This window comes from Delphinus delphis, chromosome 5 (assembly GCF_949987515.2).
Source record: "Delphinus delphis chromosome 5, mDelDel1.2, whole genome shotgun sequence".
Taxonomy (NCBI): Eukaryota; Metazoa; Chordata; class Mammalia; order Artiodactyla; family Delphinidae; genus Delphinus; species Delphinus delphis.
This window is the reverse complement of record NC_082687.1, coordinates 15,565,343-15,573,978: the sequence shown is the minus strand read 5'-3', so window position 1 is coordinate 15,573,978 and position 8,636 is coordinate 15,565,343. Positions and strand designations below refer to the sequence as shown.

The 8,636-nt window shown below is 35.3% G+C and overlaps 1 pseudogene; it reads left to right on the top strand.

The window, feature by feature from the left end:
• Window positions 1–7,680: 7,680 nt before the first annotated feature.
• Window positions 7,681–8,079, top strand: LOC132425292 (brain and acute leukemia cytoplasmic protein-like; annotated as a pseudogene).
• Window positions 8,080–8,636: the final 557 nt, after the last annotated feature.

Genomic DNA, 8,636 nt, shown 5'->3' with positions numbered 1-8,636 from the left:
TCAACACCTATGAGGAGAAGTGGGAGCAAGCAGGATTGGACAGATAAAAACTGAAATGCATACCCGATAAAACCTCAGCCATTCTGGCAGGGAGCTCTAGAGTGAACATTGCCTAGCAGAGGGCCTTGTGTTGGCCTGAAACAGTCGGGTCTGTCTCAGGGTATAAGCTCTATGTCACTCTGTCACTGGAAGAGTGTGACCTCGGCCTAGTAGCTCTCAGCAGCTGAGTTAGACCCTGAAGAGCTGATGTTTGGATGCTGTCTGCTGATCCCACTCTCCACACCTAGCAGCCATTTCTTCCTTAAAGGGAGTTGTGTGTGGTACATCTTTTGTCTACCACACATATCAAGACAAGTCCTCTCTGGCTGTCCTTACCTTTCTCTCATGTTCAGAAAATGGCTCCTGCAGTTGCAAATATTACATGCTACTCAAAGCATCAAGGGAGGGGAGAAGCAGTGATGTCCATCTCTTTTATCAGGAAATAAAAAGCTTCCTAGAAACCATTGAGCAGATTTTGCTTATGCTTCACTTACCAAAAAGTTATCACATGACTAGATCTGTAGAGGTTGGAAAGGTGACTAGTTAGTGTCTTTATTGTCTACAGTGGAGAAATAAAAGGGAAAGATGGTTGGGATGGATGTGGGATTCCTTGAAGGTCTTTGTCACTCATTTTACTAATCACCTAAAATATCTCCTAGTTACTCTTCTCGGTACTATGTGTTAAATCCCACAAAGATGTGCAGAATCAGTACGGTTATTCCCTATTCCCAGGTAAAAGCCCGAAAACTAAATTCTTGCTTTTTCTTATGCTTTTTGTTTACATTTTCCTCAGTCATTGTCATGGAATCCAGAATTAACAGTCTTAGACTTTAAAGAATTTACTGGAGCAGCAGAAAAGAATGTTTTCTGGCAATGTATATAGAGAGCAGTTTTACTAAGAACATGTACATGCTCCAATTGGGGAAAAATAGCATTTACTAAACTTAGTATTTTTATTTTTATTTTTCCTTTACAGTCCAAATAAGTTTTCTTTTCTTTCCTGAGAAAATGTGGGCAGGCAATTCACAAATGTGTCATGAACTGAAGGATACAGGGGCTGTAATTTGCATCAAAGCCAAATCAACGGGACTCCTGTCATCTCCTTTTCAAAGCAATATTATCCCAAGGGATGTGCTATTTCACTGTAAACCAAGGAATTCATGCTCAAACATGCAGTTGCCAGCTCACAATTTAACATAAAAAGTCTTAAGGAGAAAGCAAGAAAGTAGGTGGGAAAGAAGCCCTACCATTCTCAGGAATCTCTCCTGTTCTTAAGTATCAGGCATTGTGCTAAAAAATAAATGAAGATGAGTAATGACTTAGTGAATTACAATAATGCATATTGTCTACAGGTGGATAAATCATAACTAAAAGTAAGGACCATGCTTTCACAGTTGCTGAACTGGATAGGAAGAAGGAAGAACCTAATTATCTTATTTCTATAGCTTGTCTGATTGAAATTTAGCTATATTCAAACTCACTTTCCTGTAAATTTATTTCTGGGGTCAATGATTTTGACCTAGGATTTGATTTTTTTTTTCAAAAATATTTAAAAATTATATAGAACAGCAGAATAATGTCAGAGTTGTAATATCAAAGTTATTGTAATAACTATGTTTTAACAGCAGTGTATAACTTCTCAAAATAATTTAGATAACTGCTTTTCATGGGTGCTTTTAGAAATTGTTAGAAAAATAAATACTTTGATGTATTGGAGAAGAATATACTGTTTTCATAGTGAAATTGTAAAATCTCTCTGCAACTTTAACAACCAGAATAGCCCAGTCAATGAGCACCTTTAAATGAACTGCCTTTCAGGAGATAAAATAAGCAGTGGTTTTTTAAAAAACTTGTTTTTTTAAATAAAAACAGTAAAGGGCTCTAAAAATAATGAAACAATCAACTGCAAAAGCTAATTCAATTGAGTCCCAACTAGGTATGACACATTTTACACACATTATCTCATGTATAAAAGAAATATATAAAGGAATCATAAAAAGTAAGTTGTTTGTGAATAACTTTCCATACAATATTATTTATCCTTTTAAGCCATTCCTTAACTATTTTATTTTTCAATAAAAATTCCACAGAAGCAATTTAATCACTTACAGAAAGATTTCAAACATATAGTCTCTTGAATGAACTGCATTTCAGGAGACAAAATAAGCAGTGGTTTAAAAAACTTGTTATTTTAAATAAAAACAGTAGAGGGCTCTAAAAATGATGAAACAATCAGCTGCAAAAGCTAATTCAGTTGAGTCCCAACTAGGTATGACACATTTTACACACATTATCTCATGTATAAAAGAAATATGGAAGCTATGAATAAAGGAATCATAAAAAGCAAATTATTTATGAATAACTTTCCACACAATATTATTTATCCTTTTAAGCCATTCCTTAACTATTTTATTTTTTTATTACTTTTCAATAAAAATTCCAAAGAGGCAATTTAATCACTTACAGAAAGATTTCAAACATACGTTATTTCTTTAGGGAATAGTATTCTCTATCTTGTTTCAATATTGATTTATGCGTTAATTTTTTTCTGCCATGGAACATCAGTGGATATATTTTTCAAGGGGCTATATTTCTAAATTATATTAAAATAGAATTTGTCTACTTTCTTAATTAAAGTTCCAGGAGATATTTTTCACAGGAATATATATATAATTTTTAAACTCCTTCTTAATGCTACTAAAAATTATTGCATTATTTTCCTAATGAACTACTATCACCAAGGCTCCATGTTAATAGAACTGTATTAATTCTGACTCAGAATTTTGTACACATATTTCACTCGGGTAATTTTGTAAATAGAGGATAAATTTACTCAATATGGAAAATATATATTGAATGTTATTTTTAAGCTGCAGTTATAAATTTGGTAATTAATAAGATGGAATCAATTGATTATATTTAATGTTTAGCAACATCCCTCTCCCCTACTATAGATGATTAGGGAACAACAAGATGGCTGAACATCTGAATTGCTTATTTTATCTTTCTTCAGAGTTCCCAAAGGTATATAGTAAAACACAGAAATGACAATTTTAGAACCATAAACACATACAGAACCCAAGATAAGTCCTTGTGGAAGGAATTAATGGCAGTGTAACCAGAGTTGTAATGTTAAATATTTCTGCAGTATGAGAGGCAGCATAATGTTATGATGAGGAACACAGACTCAGAGCAAGACTGCCTGAGACAAAGCTGGGCTCCACTCACCATCTGCATGCCTGTAGGCAAGTTGGTGCCTCTCTATCAATGTGGAACATTACCATAACATACTTACTATTAATATACTACTGACTTAAAGCATTAACGTAACTTCCCAAGGGACCTATTTTATTAATAAGAGCCCAGTTTTAACCCAAGGAAAATTGAGTTCAAATAATAAAGGATGGTTAACTATTTCAAAGTGTGCAAATAATTTTTAATTTTATGATATTAATATGAGTCTGGAGTAATTCACGTATTTGAATCTCTTATTTCTATTCTTCAAAATTCATCTCTTCTGTCTCTTCTCTCTTTTAGCTGTAGTTTGACACAGAGACAGGACAAATAGAAAATGCATACTCCTAGAATATTTCCTAGAAACAGTGTAAGTCCTGTGAACATCATACAATAACTTTTTAAATTGGAAGATTAAGAAAAATATCTCAACTACAAAAACTAAAGGCTAGTCCTATTCTGTTTTTATTTCCTAGGGTAAAAATCAGAAATATTAGGATTATATACAAAATATATATAAAATGAAAAACCAAATGCATCCTTTCTCTCATTTTCCTCTACCCTTTTTTTTATTTCTCTTACACATAATACCTCTATTAAACTAAAAAGATGTTTTGTCAGTTTTTATTTTCATCAAACACTCTCAGTTAGCATGTGACACAACAAAAAGCATTGTCAGATGATATTAAAGACAGGCAACATTCTAAATGGACACAAATTGAACGATTTAATTATCTGCCACCAGTATTATCAGTGTACCTCTGTTGCGCTTCTCCATTTTATAGGAAACAGCTGCCTAGCCAGTTATTCCTACCTATTTGTGGAAACTGAAGACCTAGTTTCATTAACAGCATAGTTACTGGACAACAGAAATAGATCCTTTTTCTAGTTTATGAGGTAAACCCTAAAAAAACTTATTCAATTAATCATGGAGGGATTTAAGTAAAATCAGTGTATTTTAGAAAATGATTTAATGTTAAAGGGTATAGAGCAGGGACTCAGGTTAGTTTTAACTAAGTGTACTTATCTATTTGCCTTCTCTTATAGAAATAAGAGAAACAAAGATAAATAGATGTATTAGCTGTAAAAATCTGTGGCTCAAGGAAGTAAGTTGATTGTGCTAGAGAAATGAAACAGTTTTTACATTGAGTAAGAACTGCACTTATATGTGTGGGTGTATACATACACACATGTATAAAATCACAGCACTATATAATTACAACTTCACTGTGGGAGTTAGCTGTAAGAACTATGGGGTCTTTGAAACCCTGAGATCGGCATTGAGATAAATAATATTCTGAAGAAGAAACAATTAGAAAATACTGTTTGATCTTACACTGTAGAAGAACTACGGTGTTGGGTGGGAGAAACTATACCTGATTTTAAAGTTTTTACATCGATTGACATATGTATATCCTCAAGGCTCCCACACACAGTTATTTTATAAATCTCTTTTGGTCTTAAAATTTCTGTTCTGAGAGATAAGTGAGCATGAGGGAGGAAGAGAGGAACTTCAAATACCTTAGTTCTACTGTCACCTTTAGTAACCTTTCTATTTTGTTACTCAAAGCCTTTTGTATTTAGCAAGAGGTCACTTACAGAGGTAGAAAAACACTTATTTTCTCTGAGACTCAATTAATTGTTTTGCTCAGTGATGAGGTTTGATTAGATCTTCTCTTAGTCCCTTTTATCTATAAACTTTATGATTAAAACGCAGAATAGAAAATTACCACAAATTCAGAATGTCTTAGAGACACACTTGCAGATATCAATACTAAAACTTAACCTGGAGAGAATAAAAAGGGAGAGAAAGACTGAAATCTGTGTGCATGGAAGTCTTGGGGGTGTGAATGAAAAAGTCATTGCTGTTGAATTCTCCTTTTCTTATATTCAAACTAGCAAGACATAAGTATATTTCAAGGGATTTCAAGACTGACTGGAACTTAAATAATATCCATATGGACTCATTCATGTTATGAGTGAGAAAACTATAACTGAGGGAGGAAAAATGGATTAAAACATGGTCTTATCACTAACCTTTTCATTAATTCATTTTTCATTCATTTAAATAAACGTTTACTAAACACTTTTGCATGGAACACTATGTTAAGCACTAGAGAACAATACAAATACATTATTGTCCCTGCCCTCAAGAGTATTTTATGTTCTTGGAAGAAAAAAAGCAAATTTCCCACAGCAAATGACTCATAATTAAAGAGAAAGTTGTTCATAATTAAAACTGTTCTTTGATTTTTAAAAAATCCATTAACATGAGAGATCATTGTAAGCACACCAATTTTAGAAAGCATAAAAGTAGTTTAAAATGTTCCAACAAAGAACAGTCCAGCCCCACATGGCTTCCATAGTGAATTCTCCCTAACATTTAAGGAAATAAATACCAATTTTATACAAACTCTTTCAGAAAATAGAAGAGGAGGAAATTAATTTCCAATTCATTTCATGAGGTCACTATCAGTCTAATGCCAAAACTAGACAAATACATTTGAAGAAATAAATGCTATAGACCAATATTTTTTTATGAATTTGCACACAAAAATCCTCAACAAAATATTAGCAAAATCAAATCCAGTAACATTATAAAAGGCAGTACATCGTAACCAAGTTGGACTTACCTCAATAATGTAAGATTGGTTTAACATTCAAAATTCAATCAGTGTAATTTGCCATATTCACAATATAAAGAAGAAAAGAATATGATCATTTCAATAGATGCAGAAGTATATTTGACGAAATTCAGCACCAAGTCATTTTTAAAACTTTTAGCCACATACAAAAAGAGAAATTCCACAGACTTCTAAGGGCCATTTGTAGGAAACCTACAGCTAACCTCATATTTAAGTGTGAATATTTGATATTTTCTCCCTAGGATTAGGAATAAAGCAAGGATGTCTGCCCTCCCTGTTACCATTCAACCTTAATATTGCAGGTCCTAGCTATTGCTGTAATGAAATTAATAGCATAAAAGGCATAATGATTGACAAGAAATATGTAAAAAATATTTATATTTCCATAAGACGTTATTGTTTACATAGGAAATCCTCAAGGACTCTACAAAACAACTACTGAAAATAATAGGTTAGTTTTGCAAAGTGGCAGGGTACAAGGTTAATATATAAAACTTTTGTATTTTTGCATTTTTATATAACAAAGGAAAACAATTGGAAAATTAAAGAATATTCCATTTATAATAGTGCCAAAATGTAAAAGAACTAGTAATTAATTTAACAAAAGATAAGCAAGGCTATATACACTGAAAACTATAGCATATTGTTGATAAAAAGTAAAGAAGACCTAAATAGAGATATTTACTATGTTCATGGATTGGAAGAGTTAACATTGTTAACATGTTAATTTTCTTTAAATTGACCTATAGAATTAATCCAATCTCGATCAAAATCTTAGAGCCTTTTTTGGTAGAAATTAATAAGTTGATTTGAAAATTTATGTGAAAATGCAAACAATTCAGAAGAACCAAAGTAATTTTTAAAAAGAACAAAGAAGACATACATTACATGAGTTTAAGACTTGCTATGAAGTTACAATAATCAAGACAGCATGGTCCTGGTGAAAGAATAGATCTATCAAATGGTTAATAGAACAGAACAGTGAATCCAGAAAAAAACCTGTACATACATGCTCAATTGATATTTGCCGAAGGTACCAAAGCAATTCAGTGGGTGAAAGAAAATCTGTAACAGTGTTGGAACAACTGGATATCCCTGCAGAAAAAGTAAACATCAAACCTGAACATACACAATACACAAAAGTTAACTTGAAATACCTCATAATTGTAGTGGTAAAAATATAAAACAGCAGGAAAAATATTTGAAAATTTGGGTTAACCATTGTTTTCTTAGAACATAAAAGACATAAACCACAAAGGAAAAAAATGAAAAATTTGACTTCATGAAAATTGACATATAGCTCTTCGAAAGACACCTTAAGAAAACAAAAAGGCAAGCCATATGAATGTGAGGATAGATATACACAGCAGCAAGTAATTGGAAAGTGATTCACCATAGTGCCCAAAACAATATAATTTGAATAAATATATGGTATGAGGAATAATTTATAATTCAATAATAACAAGCCAATGATAATGGACATAAAGATTTGAACAGAGTTTACGAAGGAAAATATTTGGCCAATAGGCTCATGAGAAGATACTTAGCATAAGGTCTTAAAGGTCATTTATGTAAATCATAAAGAGTTATCGGCGGTGGAGGAGGCGGCGGGTGCCGCGGGAGCTGGGCAAGTGGCTGCAGCGCGGGCAGGCGGGTCGGGGCACGCGATGCAGCCGCCGCCGCCGCCTCTTCGCCGGCCGGGCTGAGCCGCCGCTGGAACCGCGAACCGAGCAGCTGCCGGGCGCGACAGCAGCGCGGGAGAATGGGCTGCGGCGGGACCTGGGCGGATGCCATTGAGCCCCGCTACTAGGAGAGCTGGGCTCGCGGGACGGAGTCCACATGGCTCACCTACACCGACTTGGACGCGCCGCCCGGGGCAGCGGCCCTGAGGCGGGCGGCCTGCACGCAGGTGTGCTGGAAGCTGGCGTGCCCGGATCGACAGCCCCAAGTGGAATATCCAACCCAGAGAAGATGAGCTGTGGGACCTAGTGCCCAAATTCCCAGGGCCTCAGCTTAGGCCCCCTGACCCAGAAACAGAATGGCCTCCAGACCACAGAGGCTAAAAGAGCGGACGTCTGCAAAAGAAGTCACTGTTAATGTCGCAGACGGCATCCAACAAGTGGTCAGAAGTCGAAGAATCACAAAGAACTGTGGCAACTAGCAGAGTGTTCAACCAGTTGAAGGGCAGAGGGACTTCTTTGGTGCCCTTCACATCCTGGACCCCATTGCAGAACCTTGAAGACGTGGGTGGCTCTTACTGTGTGGGAATGCTGCCAAGTGCCTTGGGAGACTGTCTTAGCCTGTTGGGACGTTCTCAGCCTTCTATTTATCACTTGAATGTATTGGCACAATACTCCCACAAGGTAATAGACTGCAAATGTATGTTCAGTTCGCTTCTTGCAACTCCTGCAGTGTGGTCTGATGGAAAAGTGGCGAGCAAAAGCCATGGGCCAGTTTAGGAAACGGAAGAGTAGAAGGGGTAGGTTCCTGGCTGAAAGAGTCACAGTCGGTTCTGAGCTCTCCTGGCCATGCTCCTGCGCACTGTTTCAGGCAGGCTTATTCCTTCATTCTTCCTTTTTGATATACCACCATCACAAAGCTTACCGTGTTCACTTAAAAGTTGACTTTCACCCAACTCTAAACCCACATGTATGAGGAATCAAGAAACAGGAAAACTCTGTTATTCTTGTTTCCTTAGCTCAGGATGAGACAGATTCA